Here is an 18795-nt window from a genome sequence, read left to right on the forward strand (position 1 = left end):
TTAGCCTAATTTGCTCCCTAGAAATTTCACTCACTGGAGTTATACATCTATGACGTTTTATTGCCTGAAGCCAAGTCTGAATAAGAACTTTCTTAAGATATACTTATCCTAATGTCAGTCTACAAGAACTGGGCTGCTTTAGTTTGATTTATTTGTGCAGCGGAGATTTATGTGCCCCTATATAGCTGGCCATGGCCTCGGAATGAATCTAATATCACAAACACAAACAAATAAGTGAAATGAGCAAGTTTAGCATGGTTAGTTACAAGCAGACACTTTTAAACTAATCACCTTAGATTTGTTTTTATATGTCTCTGTTTTCCAAAACAACCAAAACAGAAGACCATTGGATTTCACAGAAGGGACTTGAGTGAAGGTGTCTGTAAGTCACAGGCACACATCAAGCACTAGCCAGATGTAGTGGGCTTTGACTGTCTGAGGAGTACAGGTTGGCATTTAAGGACCTGGAGCACAGAGGTCACTGGCTGAGATTGCAGACCACTGCCTGGCTGGTTCCCTGGGTTCTTTCTTCTGCCTGTTGCTTCTGGCACCCACTTGGGCAGTCTGTCAGTGCTTTGGAGCAAGGGTCTTCCTTTCCTTGGTGGTTTTGCTGGCCCCTAACCAGTTTGTGGATGTTATGGTGATGCAGATAATGCAACGATAATAATTTGGCTTGCACTAATGAAGCCTCAGTGAGGGTGGTCTTGTAGGTGAACCATGGCTGAGAGCAGATGGTGGTAGGCAAGGAACCCAGCAAGCTGAAAGCCACGAGCATGCCCTCAGCCAGAAAGGACTGCCCTTTCAACTAACACACAGTAATTAGCTGCGTATGCATTTGTAGTCTGTTGCAATATGAGGTAAAAGGGATTCGTTTTGCAATGGTCTAGGAACATGAACATGTGCCAGCTGCATTCCAGCTGTGGGGATTCTGGCTGATGGATGACAATAGTCAGCACAGGGGTAGTAACTCCTTAAAACAGTCAAGTTTAACAGCATAGGATTATTTGATCGTACTAAGCAATCACAGAACTGCGCATGTTGAGAGGGATGTGAAGATGTCTTCAGTCCAGCCTCCTGCTCAAAACAAGCTTTAGCTCTGAATTCAGACCCATTTGTTTAGGGATTTGTCCAGTCAGACTTCAAAAGCCTTCAAGGACAGAGAAGAGATGACTAGGAGTTAGGACTTTGTGCTTATTCTTTCTGAATTTCATAATGTTCCTGTTGGCCCATTCCTCCAGCCTCTATAGGTCCCAATGGACAGCCGCCCTGCCCTGCAGCATGTTAACTGCACTGCCCAGTTTGATGTCCTCTGCAGATGTGATGAGACCTCCTCCAGGTAATTGATGCAAATGTCAAACAGGACAGGTCCTGAGATAGGCCCCTTTAGTACTGCACCTGCCATTGACAGCCAGGGCTTCAGGCCTGTTCTTTGAGTTTGGGCATCCAAACAGTCTTTTATGCATCTAATTACCTGCCTATTCAGAATGTAATGTCCTAACTTGGATGCCAAGGTTTCCTCTCCTGAAGCCTCAGGTTTGTGCTCCACTGCTTGTCTTCTTCACTCCTGTCACGTTTGCAGCTCCTTGTAATCACAACAGCCACGGCTGCTGTTAGTTATCACATCCCTGCCCAATTCTTCCTTGTGTGTGAGTAGCAGATCCAGGAGAACATCATCCACCGTTTGCCCATCCACCATCTGTGTTCTGAAGTTTTTCTCAACAAATTCCAGAGACTTTCCAACCCTGTTCCATCCCATTGTTTTGATCTTACAGCTGAAGTCAGAGAGGTAAAATTTTCCCAGTAGCACTGTGGGCTGTTATCTGGAGATTTCTAGTTGTTTAAAGACATGATTGACTTTGTCACCCTAATCAGATGATCTGTAACAACCCCGTCACAGTGTTATCCTGACTGGCTTGCCCTCAAGCTCCCAACCAGTCTGTCTCCTGTTTCTATATCTTTGTCTCCTGTTTCCATATATTTGTGCTGCTCCTTCATATAGAAGGTAAATCACTTGCTTTTTTTCACTGCCTGTATTTCCTAAGGAGGCTGTATCTGTCCATCACAGACTTGTAATCATAGCAGTGATCCCACCATGTCCCAGCTGAGCTATCCTCAGACCACAAGCAAGTCAGTGCATTCCTTTGTGCCTCAGTTTTCTCCAAATCAGCCCACTTAGATTTCATTTTCTTCAGTGTACCACTGTCTCTGGCACAATATTTTTCAGTCCCAGATCTTCAGAGCAGCCTATGGCCACCATAATGTAGTTAGTAAGGATGACAATGGAGGGTGACCAAGTGGATGTCATTTTGGGCTAAGACAGGAAGTTTTAATTTAAGCTAGGAAGTGAATGAGCACTGCATTTCCTGCAAGGCCTGAGTTAAACACCCAGGCCAAAGCCCAGCCAGGTCTGCAGGCTGGAACCACATGTCCACATGAAGTGTACTCCTCTCAAGAGCCACCAAAGGCTCGAATGCAGATTTTCATCTTGCAGAAAACTACAGGATTGTAGGGCTTTTCCTCCACAGAAGCAGTTGGTACCAGTATTTTGCACAGAGCTACCTCTATGCCACTGCATGGACAAACAAGCTCCCGACACTTGACGTTTACAATCGTATTAATTAATAGTTGATCCATTAATGCATAAACAAAGTAAAAGTGTTCTCAGGTAAATCCTTAACTTCTCCTTGAGAGTATTTCTATAGCTTGACCAGGCCATTTATAATAGAGATATTTACTGTATTTTACTGTTTCCTAACAAATAATTTTCTGATTAATAATTCCGCTTTAAAACTTGTTTTGGTCTTTCCTTTTCTTCCTCCAGCTCCTAAAGCATATGTCTTCCTATTTTTTCCTCCTCATTTGGCAAAGTCCTCTCAACTACATCAAGCAGTTTCAAATCAGCCAAGGAGATAGACAGAGCCCTGCTGAAGGAGCAGAGCAGTCTCTCTTTGTAAAATTTGCTGCCATTTATCAGCAGGCAGAGGCTTTTCTTGCAACAAGGAATCTGAGCTAGCGCATACCAAAAGAGTGGCACTGGAGACTTTGTGGTTGGCTGTTGTTTCAGGCACATTCAGCGTTTACACAGCCTGAGGGCATAAATGAGCAGACAGGAGGGAATGGACAGACCTTCCTACAGCACAATTAGGTGACAATGAGCTATCCAAAACAATCAGGATGGCAGCAACATCAAGTGCTTTCCCTGAGTCTCAGGAGTCCTCCCAAGACTTATTGCATCAGAGGCTCTGTCTATTGCTGGTGCCTCTAGATGGTGTCTCTGGAGAGGTGAAGCTGTCGGGAGCTCTGGAACAGGATCCTTTCTGGGAAATTTATTGCAGCCTGAAGTATTGCAATTAGCTCCAGTGGAGCTGGTTTCTGAGCTCCCTGTCCTTACTTAATGCAGGATCCCTCGGAACTGGAGATGGATCTGTAGGCTCTATGGAGGATATGTAAGGAGGCATATGAAAGGGGAATAATTTACAGGAATAATTCCAAACGTCCTCCATCTACTATACTGGGAAAAGAAGAGACAATAAATCTCAGGACATTTCTGCTCTGGTTCTTCAAATCAGTCTTTCTTGGCATACTTTCTCCTTCAGAAAGCTTGTCTCTGAAAAAGGGAAGCCAGGGAGCTGCTCTCCTGCTCTTCCACCTTGGCTCTCTGGATCCATTAGCTCCTTTCAAGGACCCTAATCCTACAGAGCTCTGTTTTATAGGGAGAGATCAGACAGAAGGTTGCCGTTTCAAAGCAGAAGACAAATATAAGGTTGTGATCAGCACCTGTCCCACAGAAAATGCACCGTGTTTGGATTTCAAGGCATTTGGTGGATGTAAAACTCCACTGGAGACTGCTCTGTTTAGTTAGGGAGACACAGGGCAAGGGTGGGTCCTGCATTCACAAGAAGAAACCCAGTGTGCTTTGTCTGCTATTTTACCTGAAGCACAGGTCTATCATTTACACCTGCTCCATTCACTTTTTTTCAGCAACTCATGGTTGTACAAGAACCACTGTAATTCTTCAGGCAACAGCACCCTTAGGACATCTCCTGCATCCGTGGGAAGACATAATCTGGCATTCAAGGCATTGTGGTAGAATTGGCATCACCACTGCTCGCCTGAGGCACCATCTTCTCTCTGTGCCTTGCCAGCCTGCTTAGCTTAGCCTCCTTCTCAAAGGCAGGGAGCTAAGGCAGTGCTTTTGCCACGGAGGAATGCAGAAGAAAGCAGAGATTACATTTATAGAATAGCATTGGTCTCTAGATTTCTTTGGTGGCCCAGACTGAAGAAATCTATGTTCAAAAGACCTGGGAAACTGTGCACATGGTTCTGAATAGACAAGTGTCCTCAGGCTTGTTCTCTTTGTCCCTCTGACCTAAAGCAATCTATGGCCAGGCAGGAGTGAAGAACATAGCTAAAATAGCACATGCAGCCCATTTTGCATACTTTCTGTGGCACTAGAGCTAAATGACTTCTGACTGAAACATTGACTGTTGCAGTACAGGACAATTACAGGAAAGTTGGCAAGGCAGCAATTTACCATCGTGTAGGAATATGAAATTCTTTCCTTCCTCCTGATTTCAAACCTGACAAGTGGCAAACTACCTCCACTCTCTTTGGGAGGATAATCAAAAGCTTGCAGAATCAGACCTTAAGTTGTTCTTGTCTGGACAAATAAGTGCTGTCATCAATGACCTCCTTTAGCCACCTCAGGACATGCAGGGAGTTTCTACTGTGCCCTGGGTTCTTGATTTGCCCAGAAATCCTGTTCCACCAATTAGGTCATGTGTGCATGGATCTGTTACCAAAATCCACGAGATTCTTGCTGTGCATAAAGCTAGCTGTTTATATTAGAAAATGGGTATTATGTGCACTTTTGGCAACGAATGTATTTTTACTAAGCATATTTACAATGTTTAGCAGAAAATAGCAATGTTAGTTTTGATTTAACACAACAAAATTTTTAAGAACATGTTGGGGTTTTTTCTGCAAGCAGATGTTATTTGAATCTAAGCACTACTTTAATATAAATAAATAAAAGTAGGATTTTTAGGAGATTATTACGATCTTCAGCTCTGAGGTCCTGTATTACAGAGGTCATTGAATTTCAACAAGTGGTTCCTGCCATGAGTCTGTCATTTCTAGCTGAGCTACAATATTTCATTTAGAAAGACATCTGACCTGATTTTAAATATTTCAAGTCAGAACTCCCCTTCCACTGTAGACAAATTTTGTTCCAGAGGTTGTTCATTACCCTCTCTAGGGAAAAAAAAAAGGGAAAAAAAGAACCACAAATCTATTTCAAACTCATTTTCCTCTTGTTGCAACCAAATAATTCTATAAAACAGTGTCATCTTGTGTTGTCTTTTCCTCACCAGTAGCTTTCATTCCTTTTCCTGTAATTCTGTGCTCCATGACTGAACAGGCTCTCTGGACTTCACATTTTCCTCCCTGGCAGCAGTGGGACACCACAGGCAGAGGGCTCTGCTTATGTTTTGCATATTGCAGGATAAGGCAGCAAAAACAAATGTGAAGATTATCTGCAACAGTAACATATCAGAGAATGTTTTGTCTTGCCTGGCCTTAAGCTGGTCATCTGAGTGCCCTGCAAAGTTAATAAAGAGGCCCAAACAGTGGCTTATCCCAACTAGGCTAAAACATCCCCGCTGTGCAATGACTCACCTTGCTACAGTGAAGGACTGGCAGAGACTACTCACTAAAGTTTTATATCCCTACAAGCTGAACTTCACTTCTAATGAAGATACTTTCCAGAAGGAAAAAGCTACTAGCTGCCAACAGAAAATGTCTCTGTATACCCTAAGTTTATTGTCTGCAGTATTAAGCCACTGTACAGTACACTCCTATTTGCATTCCATAGTTGAAATCTTGACCATAAAGACTCTAATGGATAGACATTTCCATTTTTTAATAAAGAAAACACAGAGACTCTGAGAGACAGACATGTAGGAACTCTGGTTTTAAGAGAAATGCCAAGATTGTGACATTGGGGATACAGTCTCTTGAACTGGCACCAACATTAATTCAATAGAATATGTGATATTCTAGTATAGCTTTGACCAGAAATCTTAAAAGTTTCTGTAAAATCCTTCTGGATTTGCTTCTCTTAACAACACAGAGCGACCTTGTTTTGTTTTACTTTCTAAAAGATTTATTATGCTTGTTTTTCATCAGAGAGATATATGAAGTTTAACTTTCCCTAGTTTTGTTGGCTGACAATCTCACCTCTTTTATCTTGGCTTCCTGGAGAAAAGCAGCTCACCTCATCATGCTGTAGCATTTGTAACCATAGATTAACTTCAGCTGAATGTGACAGGAGATGGAGAGACCAACAATATTTATGTCCTCCAATTTAATGGCTGTTAGAGAGGTCCAGCTTAGCACCCATGGGAGGGAAGGTCCATAGGGAGAGGGCAGTGTGGGTGGCAGAGAGCAATGAATCCATGGGGAAAGGTGCATGGAGAACAGACTGCCCAAGTCCCACTGCTCACCACACTGCTTGTTTAGTGTTATTGGTGCTGTGGTCACACAGAGATTACATTGTGAACCCCTTCTCCCACTCACAAATGTCAAGCCCTTTGCCTTTTCCAGCTAAGATCACATTACATCCCTTGCAGTTACAGCCACTGGAAGAATTATTAGGGGAAAAAATGCACAAATTGTTGACTGCCTTTAGCTTTTTTTTTGCTCTTATTTTAACTCAATTTTATCTTACAAAAAATGGAAATAAACACATTCAGACCCACCATCCTCCCACAGACCTCCCAGTGGTCTCCTATGCAGAGCTTGGGAATTTGTGCAGGAGTTCATCTTGGAGTCTGTAGGATCTGTAAAATATTTTTCTTTTCCCTTTTTTTTTTTTTTTTTTAACAAAAGCTTAAATAGAATCTCCCAGTTTACTCCAAATTGGCAGTGTAGACAGGGAAGTGATACTTAGCCTGTTGTAACACACACTTCAGCAGGACCAGCTCGTACATCATAAAGCACCACTTGCCTTATCTGCGCTGGAACAAGTCGCTCTGAATGCATGAACTATTCTAACAAAAATAGTGCAGACTTATCTCAGAATGTGCAGGGGGAACTCTCACACGTCCTGATGGAAGGGCACGAGGGCTGCAACTTTGACAATGATTTAATCTCAAATGCACATTTCACAAGGTTATAGTTAAGAGCAAATAAGCAAAACCAGAGGTTTTTAACAGTTCCGTGAAAAGTAGCTTTCCAATTTGTTCAACTTCTGATCTTCACTTAATGGGTTGTCCTGCCTTTTTTTTTTTTTTTAGCACTCCAGTGGCAATGTAGCCTGCTGTAAAAGATAAGACCTATACTAGCAATGCAAACAAGCAGCGAAGAAATAGCTTTGACTACAATTTGTAAGTTTTCTTCATATATTACAAACAAGCACCACAAAAAAAAAAAAAAAGCAAAAATAAAAGCCCACAACATCTAGGATGCTGTGATTTTTATATCATCCAAAGAACAGGGGGAATAGCCTGATTACAGTTTAAAAACCCTTGGTAGTACTGAAAATACAGCAAAATCCTCCTCGTGAAGCAACAAGGCTCAGTGGCTTCTTTTGCAAGAAGCCTTCAAATCTCCAGATCTCTCTGCCCACTGTTCACTCTGACAGATCTATCACTGCCCAAGAAGAATGAAGGTTAACAGTAAAGCTGGAAATTTGGTGTCCCAGGTGGAGTTTCTGTCTATGGGGGTGTTCTTGGGAAGACAATGATCCTCTCTGTCCCTTTGCTAGCACCTTTGCAAATTGGAGGTATTGCTGGTTGAATGGGTGAGGGGTTTGCAGTTTAATTAACTTGTAAGGTCTTAGGAAATGTTTTCAGTCTGTGACCTACAGACTCCTGCTACCTTTGCTAACAAAAGGTTAAGGAAAGTGGGTTCACAGAAGCTGTGGAGCAATCTCTGCATATGGAAATGCTAAAGGGGGCCATACTTTTCACTGGAAATTTGTAGGGGTCCAAAAATCAAAAAAGACTGGGAAAAAAAGTGGCTTAGATCTCATCTGTTCAGATGAAAGAAACTGCTGAAGACTGAAGTGTAGATATGTATTAATATACCATGATATTGTAACTAAAGAGCATTATACAGCAGCACAATGTTATAAAATAGTTCCATCTATTCAGTCTCACAGGGGTGTAGCAATAAAAACATAAGAAATTAAGCCAGATTGGGCTGTTTACTTTTAGCTCCTGATTTCTAAAAAAAGCTTTATTTGCAAAAGGTGGTTGTTAAAGTTTTTAACAATGATATCCTTGGAATTTTTAATCAGCGTTAGAAAACAGCTCCACACACAGGTTTGGCTTAAGAGTAATAGCTGTGTGTGATAGAGGAAGCCCTGAAGTCATGCAGGGCATCTTAATATGAATACATGTATTAGAAAATATTGCATAGATGTAATGTGGCCCCCAAGTGTAAAACTCACACATATTCTCTCCTCCTCCCTCCCTCTCTCTCTCCTTGTCTGTCTTTCACTTGTAGTGTCTCTCCACACTTGCTAAAACTAAAAATAAATCAGTTTGTCACTAGACTTATATGAAAGTCAAAACCCCCCATATTTAAAACTGTGAGGTGTAGCACAAGAGAAGGGAGTACATTTTGAGGGAGGGAGATGATAGATTTTTTTTATATCAGCAAAAATATCGGAGGTAGATATCAGTGCAGTTGCTGAGCTTTTGTGTTCTGGGACTAGGAGACTTGAATATTATTAAGGGATCAGTCACAAAGTGCATCAATCTGGCATGTACTAGAGCCAGATATCTATTTGCCAGAAACTGGGAAAAAAAAAATCTCAGCAGGCTCACAGTTGAAGAATGGTGGACATTGCTTTGATTCAAGAAAGCCCTGGCACAGATATCTTCCTGGATATGGATAACATAATGGACTTTGGGGAGCATATTAAGTCACCCCCCCGTGACTTGCTAGCAGCTCTGGATGTGAATTATACAACTCTGGATTGATATGTTAAGGACTGAACAATTTCTGTCTGCAGCATTTCCAGCCACTGAGTGAAGTACTGGGTTACTTTTTTTCCTTTTGGTTTGATGGTAAAGTGTGTTTTGCTGGGTAATTCTTTTTTAAAAGCCTGCAAATAAAAGGAAGTATAAATTAAGAAGAGGGAGGGGAGAATGACTGTGAGTGAGTGTGTGATGCACTGCATTTAATGTTTCTCTAGAACAAAGTCACTCTTGAAGGCTGGCTTCTTTATTTATACTGTTTGTTTATAAGATCCAGGAATGCTTGTTTTCAGCATGAAATAATTTTTGCAGTGGCTTCAAATGAAAATATGTATTCACTACAACCAGAAAATCAGCTGGGAGCTCACTGCTGCACTGAGAGACCCATTCAGACTCACAGCAACCCAGCACCCTGGAGCTCATTAGAGATTCACCAGGAGCAAACTGCTTGATTGGCCCTGCTCTGGCTGAGTCTGGGATGGTTTTCCTGGAATTCAGCTGAAAAGTACAGGTGTATGCAACAAATATGTTGCATTTTTTGATACCTGACATCAGTTGGAGACTGATGCTGACTGACAGGTGCTGGCAGTTAGGGCTGGCGAAGACTTTTGAGAGGTTTCCTGGCCCTACTTGGTTTTAGGGTCGGAATTTTTTCTTGGCAGGACTTGGATTTGATGACTTGAGTTTGATCACATGTGTTCATACACATTATATCTTTATTTCCTAATAAAACTAAAGTGCTCTTATTCTTACTGAGTGTGATATGCACAAAGCAATGGAAGGCTACATCACTTTCTATAGTATCATTTGTATGAAATAATTTCAAAACAGATATAGAAAATATGAATAAAGAATGACTGCAGGCTCCACAATATTTGTACACTGAAAAAATCTTTATATTGCTCTGTGGATACTTTGCCTTCTATCCCTGATTTCATCACCATTATTTTTTATTCCATCCCACACAGCCCATCTCTTAGCCATAATAGCATGACATATGAAAAATACACAATTTGCTTATGTGAGAAAGTAGCATTAGTAAAATAATGATATATTTTAAACCTCAACACTTTGTCCTTTTTTTTTCTAACAAAAAAACCTGGCTGCATGTAGGAGAGTTGAGTAGTGACAGCTTAGAGTTGGAATGGCATGACTGGACATCTTCCAAACAGAGCATGCTTCCATGCCCCACAGACCACTGGGTTTCAGAAGCTGTGGTTTTATAGTAATAGCCAAAAAAGATCACTTTGCAGATGACTTTTTAAAAGAGATCACCATGATCCTGGATATGTGAAGATATTGAAGTGATGATAGGAGTTTATGCTGGAAAAACAATGGATCAAAGAATGGTAGTGAAAGAAGAAAGACTGGAATGATGGGTACAGAGAGCACAGGAGAAGAAATCTTGACATTTTACATTTCAAGCTGTTTAACTTCCAGACAGGTGTGATTTACCTGGAATAATTTCCCATCAGCATCAGGGAAAAAAGAGTATGGTGTGTAAGATGACAATTTAGAAATTTATTTTGCATGATTGCACAGGTATCAGTAAAGGGCTCAAAGTTATATCATGAGCAATTGTGGTTCTAAGACACAACCTATGAGCACTGTGATTGTACTCACAAAAGCACTGGACAAACAAGTTCCATTGCTCACCACTGGCTGCTGTCATTGGCTGAAAAAATCAGAGAATATTTCTTTTTAAAGCAGTCTCATCTTCCCTCACTCCCCTTGGTCTCCCTTGTGAAACGCCTGGTCCATGGGGAGGCAAACATCAGGAGGGATAAAATGGTATTTCAAGAGAATTCTTTCAGGTTTTCAGGACTGATACCCATAACTTACATGAACAAAAAAAGAACTATAATGGATGCTTATAAATTCTGTCAGGAATGAGGAAATCTGTTAGCAGCTGAAAGTAACTACCTGGCATTTTTAAAAGAGGCAGTTTTCTATCTTGTTCTGTCACAGGGTCATTGAAAGTCAGAATCTGAACGATCTTATCCAAGTAGATTTCCCCCATCATCCTGGAGCCCATGGGCTGAGAGGGATGGTTAGCAAGTTGGATAATCCTGCCCTCCACACATTATGCAGCCAGAGAGAAGGGCAAGGATTCCAGTGGGAGGGACACTGCCAGGCAGCCTTTGTGGAGGTGGTTTTCTGGCAATAAGGATAGATTGGAGAATAAAGTGCAGCACCTGCGATAATAGTCTTTTAAATCATTATGTATAAACATTCTTCTCAGCCTTCTAAAAACATGTTTCAGTTTAAGCCAAACAATGCTATTCAGCACAATATGTCTTAGGAAGAAAGCCACATATTCTTCTTGCATTTGTCTTTTTATTTTTTTTTTTCACAGTTAATTAATTTTTTAAAATTTATTTAAGGACACATCATGAAAGGCCCAATCATTACAGTAAAGGAACAAGTCCTGCAAACCCTCACACATGTGATTTTAATAGGTGTAGATATGTGAACAAGGATTAGTAACACTCAGCCCTTGCTTAGCATTAGTGTGTGGGCTCAAGTTATGTTCTTGCTGTGAATTGGCAATGAGACACAAAGCCTTTTGCCTCTAGGGCTGTGGTTCAAATGCAGCCTGGGTCATTGGTGGCTCTACACAAAATGAGGGGGCTGTTTCTATCCAATTTCACCCTCTCCCTGTTAAAAGACAGTAGAGAATTCAAGGTCAGAGTGATCTCAGAGTCTCTCATCTTATTATGAATTGTTATTTTTCACTTACTATGCTATACTACAGAGCCTGGAGCTTCTGCCAAGCGTGGGGCATGTCACACTGGTTACTGTGAGAACAGGTGCAGCTCCACTCATTTGCAAACACACTCGGTGGAACAGGAAGATGAGCACAAAGAAATGAAGTGACATGTCCAAAGGACAGTGGCAGTGCCCAGAGCAGAGCACACCTTTCCTCAAAACCTGACTGCACTGCTTCCTTCTCCACCTGCAGCTGTGGGCAGAACAGTGACAGGAAACAGCGTCCTTGGACTTTTGCTTCCCAGCAGGTAACCTGCATGGCTGTCAACCCGGCAGATTTTATGGTATTTTTTTAGTAAGGTGGGGATAATATAAAACAAAGTGTGTGACAGATGAAATGCATTAGCCCCAACAATATTAATGGATGATAATGTATACGGTAGATCATTTTATCACACCATTTACATGTAAGTTTGTTTGGTGTATTATCTTTGACACAGTGGAAGATTCATAGATCAAGAGAATTGGTGTAACCCAATTTCATATGTTTTGTTGGATCTTCGAACAAAAGTGGATGCATTTTGAGTATACATTAAGCAAGTGCTGCATTAAGAACTTCCTTGCGACACCTGGCACCTACTTTTATGGCTTATTTTGTCAGATTGTTTCTTCTATTCAAAGATTAATTTTCCCACTTGCTGAATTTGTTAAATCTTTGAACATTTCAGCCAACGAAGAGGTTTTCAGATCTGAGTTTTCTCAGGATTAAACACTTCTGTAACAGAAAAAACACTACTCAGTCAATAGAGACAGACTTGTTTGAAACCTAGCATTTGCTAAACAAAAAAGGTTAAGCTGTTTATAAAGAAAAGTCCAGAATCAAACGTGCCCTGACTTTCAAACGTGCCATCTGTAACTAAATGGGCATTGGCTCACGCACTTATAAAAGCGCTATTTGATGCTAATTTAAAATTTAAAGCAAATGTTGGTTTATCATGTATGTGATTTACAATCAAGGTATATGGTATAAAATCAATGTTATTCCCTAATGCAGGAGGAAGATGTGACACCCCTTTCTCAGGAAGGAGACACCATCCTTGCAATACTTTTTTGGTGGTATCAGGTCAGTGCTGTGCAGGCTACTGAGGGGAATCTCCATTGCAGGGCTTGTCCCAACAAGTGTGCATCCTACACCAGACTTGTCAATTCACACCGTTTTTATCAGTCACTCCCCTTGGCAGTGATAACACAGAGAAAGCTTCCCTGGGACTTTATGTGAGCTTAAATTAGGGACGAGGTGCTGGCATCCTCACAGCGTTCCAAAACGCAGGTTGTACCCAGTGGCACAGCTGGAAACTGGCACAGCTGGAAACTGGCACAGCTGTAGGATACACCACATGCCAGGTCTACAGTCCTACCTGTGAGGCACAAAATCATCTGGTTAAACCCCAAGTTTTCTACTGTGTGCCTGACATCAACTCCCGCAAGCTAACTCTTCATCAGCCAGACTCGATGGCATCCCAAACCTCAAACACCTACAGGCATTTGCTAACTTTTGTAAAGTCCTTTCCCAGTATATTGGGATTTTTGCCATTTTTAACCTGGAAAAGGATTCTATTGGACTGTACCCATCAGAGCTGGGTTTCTCTGAGACTGCCAGGCCAGTCTGGAAAATCCCAAAGCCTCAAATGCTTATTTGGGTGGATTTTGCTGCTGGGGGAGTGCTGCAGAGGGCTCTGGAGTGTGAGAGAGAGGCTGAGCAGGGCTGCTGGTGCAACTGGTGCATGGTGAAGCAGTGGAAAGACTGGCTGCCCTCCTGGCTTGGCTCTGCCTCAGGAGCAAAAAAGAGCCTGCACACAATTAGGGACAAGCCTCCGAACTTCTTCAAGTTCACTCATTTAAAAAAACAACTAAACTCTTAAAATAAAATAAAGCCCAGACCAATGAACAAAAAGACAAGAAAAATGATTAAAGAAAATGAGAAGAATAAAGGTTTTTTAAGCTATATCCTTGTTACCTTTATTTCTCCTCAAGGAAGTAATATTTCTTGATCATCAAGATCCTTCTTCCTTAATAAGGTAAAGCATCAGATTATGAAGAATATTTTTAATGAGAATTCAGGGACATTTCTGGGTTGGTTGAGAAGTATGAAAGTATTTAACCTCAGTTCAATGGACTGCCCTTTATTAACATTTTTCTTCTAGTGCCACTCACATAACTGCCCTTTCACAAGCCCCGTCTCAACCATTTGGTACTTATAACTTGGTTTTAGCCAGAGGGTGCATTGCAGAATACAAATCAATCATTGACTTTATTTCTTGTGACTAAAGGATTTCATAGTCAGTATCTTTGTGGACAGAGCTACTGCTAAGAAAATAGGGCTTAATAATTAAAATGTGTCAATTTTTCTCTCCATTCAACAGTAAAACTACCAGAAGTGCCTGGATTCCTGTTCAGTGAGTGATGTGGCACTGACAGAGCAGCACACCTCAGCTCAGCTGAGCACATGCATATGTAAACAAGTCTGCTATCAAACACTGTGCCTTGTCAAAGATTAAACATGTCTTTAGGGAATGGGAATGGTGCCATGCTAACACCTTGGCAATACAGGCCAAGTGGCAGGACACTTGGCTTCCCATCAGATTGTCACAAACCTGCCTTGGAAACATTCTTCTGGAAATATGAGAGTGTCCCTGTCATGGTTCCTGTCCAGTGGCTGCTCTGGGTGAGCTGCCAGTGCTCCACACATTGCCAATGCTAGCGGTGCTTTTGTCAGGTGGACACTTGCCCACTAGGAAATGGATTGAAGCCACCCACGTACTTGAAATGTGCCATTGTCTGAGCTCCAAGTGCTAACCAGAGTTAATGACTTCGAGTCTGGTCTGGTCTGGAGTGTTGTAGGAACTCTATCCATGCTGCCCACTGTTACCTTTGAGTTGCTGTGCTCTACCTCTCAGTATATAAAATTTGTAGGATGTCTCCTTAATGCAAGAGGTCTATATTTGTATTTTTACATTGCACAAAGGAAGCAGAGCCAAGCTAGAGCAGAGGGCAGCAACACTGCTTGTGTTTTAACTTAGGCAATTTAGGTGAGGTTGATGAAAAAAATTGATGAGATTTTGTTGTTCATGTTGAACAGCCAAGACTTATCCCAGAGACTCACATTCAGCTAAGAGCATTTAGCTGCTTTCTCAGCTGTTGGAGGGTGTAGAGTGGATACCAGCTGCACCTCAAATGTTTTGGACACTTCCAGACCGTTGTGCAAATTTTAGCTCAACAATTTTGACAGGACACTAATTCTCAGGCACGGTGATGAGAAATTCTGCAAGCCATTGGACACACACTAAACTCTGTCCCTCAGCCATGGGGCACTGAAGAACTTTTTGAAATAAAAGGCTTTTCTTACAGGACTCTTCCCTTGCCAGTCTCCTGATGCCAGCACTCATTAAGATCCCAGTGCAGACGCACTGTACCTGGTACATTTGGATGCATGGCCAGTGCTGCCCTGCTTGGGCACTCCAGAAACAGCAGCCAAGAAAAACAAGAAGAAAGAACATCCATTAGGAGACACTTTGTGAGGGTTACAGATTCCCATAGAGCAGCACCAAGTTTTGAGGCTGAATCCTTGGGTTTCTATCTCATATCTTATTTTACAGACATCAGCTCAGACAGATTTGCAACACTTGACAGGCAGAAGTCAGTAGATTCTCAATGTCCTTGATGTCAGTGAGTTTTGCTGCTGGCATTCAAGGAGTCAAGATTTCATTCCATTTTAATACTGAATTAACTGAGGCAACACACTTGCAAATAAAGACAGTGCATTGGCCTCTGGTTTTCTAGGCATTTTGGTGACACATCTCATGGTCTCAAAGCATTACAGCAGGAATATGAGATTTAGGCCTTTCAGACATGAAGTAATGCTGTGGGAACAAATGCAGCAATAAGCACAGCTTATGAGAAATGCAAAGTAGGTAAACAATAACTGTATCAGAAGAGAAGACATCTGGAAGCAGGTGTGAATAACAGCTCTCAGAGCTGGAGGTAACCTTGTAGTCTTGAATGTACAATCCTCAGCTAAAAGAACTTTTACCATGGCATAAAAAAGCTGGGTTTTTTGTTGTTGTTAATTTATTTTGCTGTTTTCAGTTATTAATCTGAACTGCATAAATAATTTTTTTAGTAGTCAAGTAGCTTGTTGGGCAGTTCTGGCTAAACCTTAGGGTAGTGTACAATGAATTAACACACACACACATGTACACCTGCAAACTGTGCAAAAACCCACAAAGAAAATTTGAATTAAATATGTCAAGGAAGAAACTGGCCTCACCTCCACCATTCGATGTTCCACTGCTGTGTCTTGAATGATACAAAAAGAGAGCCACAAACTTTGGTTCTTGGAACCAGCAGAACGCTTCACATGAATTTTTTTTTTCCACTTAAAGATTGTCTTGTTTTAGCAGTAAAAAGAAAGGATGGTTTGCTTTTGCCATTCATGTGTGACATTATTTTACAGCTCACAACTAGCTGCATGCAGACTTTAGTCGATGCACAAGGAGGTTCATTACCTCAATGCAAAAGTTTAAGCAATCACAACTTAGCAGAATCTCTTGGCCCAGGTCTCATTAGCCTGGGAGTTCCAATTCCCCTGGAAGCACCTTGTTGAAGCAGACAGCTTGCCTCTTGCAGCACATCAGCTCTTCCTCTGTACAAAAGATGTTACAGGAAAGTGATTAGATGGAGGAGGATTTTTCAGCTAAGAAAAGAGCTGGCAGAGTGGGATATTGTAGTAGAGTGTGAAATCATGAATGGCACACGGAAGGAGAATAGGAAACGGCTGCTTCTTTTGCTGCCCCTAGTTCTTGCATGAGGCAAGCAAGTAGTATGTTCACAAAAAACAGCAAGTGTTTTGTGGTACTCCTTCACAGAGTACAGACTGGAGCAAGTTGTGAAACTTCTTGCCACAGGATTTTCTGAGTGCCAGAAGTTTACACAGATGAAAAAAAGAGACTAGATAAAGTAATGGAATTAAAAGCATTAAAAAAAATTAATGTAGCAGTAAATCTTGATTTGCTGTTCAGTCTTGGGAAGACCTGAGCTGCTGGAAGCAGAGTGAATAAACTTGGGATATATAAATGCCACGATGCATTTGCCCTGTTCTTGTGCCCTTATCTGGGCACCTGGTATAGCAAGAACTCAGACCTTTGCCCTGACTGTGCTAGACTGGTCTCGTGTTTGCACCTCTGCCTGGTTTGTGCTTATCTGCAGCCTGCTGGTAAACTTCTGTACAGCTTCCCCAAAATGTCTTTTAAGAGCTTAAAGTATCATGAACTTTTACCTAGCAATTTGTGCAGATTTTCTGAACTTTAGAGGAAGCTATAAGTAATGACATTTGCTGAGGAACACAGTAAGATACAGAGTCAGCAGGCCTAAGTCTCCTAAGTGTGTGTGTGCATGCATGAGAGGGAGAAGGAGACAAAGAGAAAATATGTGCATGTGAAAGTACCTTTGTCTATAAAACAGATATTTTCCATGACATATGTTGATGAATTGAATTCTGTTAATTTATAAAGTACATTCAGAGCTGGTAGAATTTTTGTAGTGTTTCATGGCCAAATTCTGTGAAAGGACTGGGAAAAATCTGTTCCAATTTATTTCATGCTCTGCAGTGATTTTCTAACTAACTGTGTGTGAATTATTATATTTCGATCTGTATATAGAGCACTGAGAACTCTGGCCTCAGCCCAGAGAAGCAGTTAAAGGAAATGTCCTGCTGAATTCACAAAGACTGTTTGCATTCTTAAAGTTAAGCATGTGCTTAAGGGCTTTGCTAGATCATAACCAAAGATCTCAGGAGCAGTTGGCAAGACTGATACCACAGAGAATAGAAGAAGAGGAAAACAGCAAGAAAGATGTCAATAGATATATTGACATGAATTTGGAATGGTGCTTAGCATTTGAGAGCATTAAGGAAAAAGAGATCTAAAAAGCTCAAGGAAAGTATTTGAGAGACTGTGTTGACTTTTAAAAAAATAACACTTCTTTTTAACAGCCATACATCAATCATCAACTTTCAAAGGAGAAAAACATCGCAACGTGTGTTGCGCCATTCTCATTGTATAATTTTGCTGTGTGTAACACTGCAGCAATTTTCAGCATACAGATTCTTAATCTCATTTTGGTCCTAAAGCACACACACATCACATCATTGCTGAATGGGCATCTCTAGAGATTGTCCTTTCAGGGCAGAGGCAGCTACAGCAGGTTGCCCAAGGGGTTGGTTATTTCCAGGGATGGAGCTGCCATAGTCTCTCTGGACACCTTGTTCCAGTGTCAGACCACCTTCACCAAGAGCTTGGTATCTTCTAGTGGTACAAAGCTCCTGTCAGTAGTCTCATAAATGTTTACACCTTCTCCCTATACACGTGCTCTGCTTTACAAAAACAGGTAGATCCCAAGAGTTCAAAGGGATTAGCCATAGGGTTGTGAAATAGACATAACTGTGAGTGCTTTCAGGACTTTAGCTGGCAAGTCCAAGTGAGTTGGCCAAAGTTGCAGTAAAAATGAAAAAAAAAAATCAAACTATATATGGCAAAACTTACACTTTAATTTCACAGATATCACGATGTGTGTGCACTTTTCCCCCCCCCTTGAAATTTAGAGGGTTAGAGTTCTTAATCCTGGGACAGGTTTGAAAAATCTTCATTTTTAGCTGTGGTACTTGAGGGCTTTCAAGGATTCACTCACATTCTGCCCCACCCTGCACCTTAAATCTAAGTGCATTTTCTCACTGATTCTGATTTCCATTACAGACATAATTTCACTCTTTCTTTTCAAAAGTACAAAGCTCCAGTGCTGGTAAAGTGTATAAGGATAAGACTGAACCCTTGGAAAACAGCAAAACACATGAAGGCAAAGGTGCATGATAAAGTGATTTATCTGTGGCTTTGCAGTTATTACACAGATAACATTTTGATATGTGTATTATGTTTAGTAACTCGGTATCTGTGTGTGTAATACATAATTTTTTAGTTAGAAGTTTATCTTCCAAAACTGTACCGCATTTTTCAATGAGTCAGCTGGTTACAGTAACTCCTGCAATTTG

The sequence above is a fragment of the Lichenostomus cassidix genome, chromosome 6 (genome assembly GCF_008360975.1).
Source record: "Lichenostomus cassidix isolate B80296 chromosome 6, HeHo_3.0, whole genome shotgun sequence".
Lineage (NCBI taxonomy): Eukaryota > Metazoa > Chordata > Aves > Passeriformes > Meliphagidae > Lichenostomus > Lichenostomus cassidix.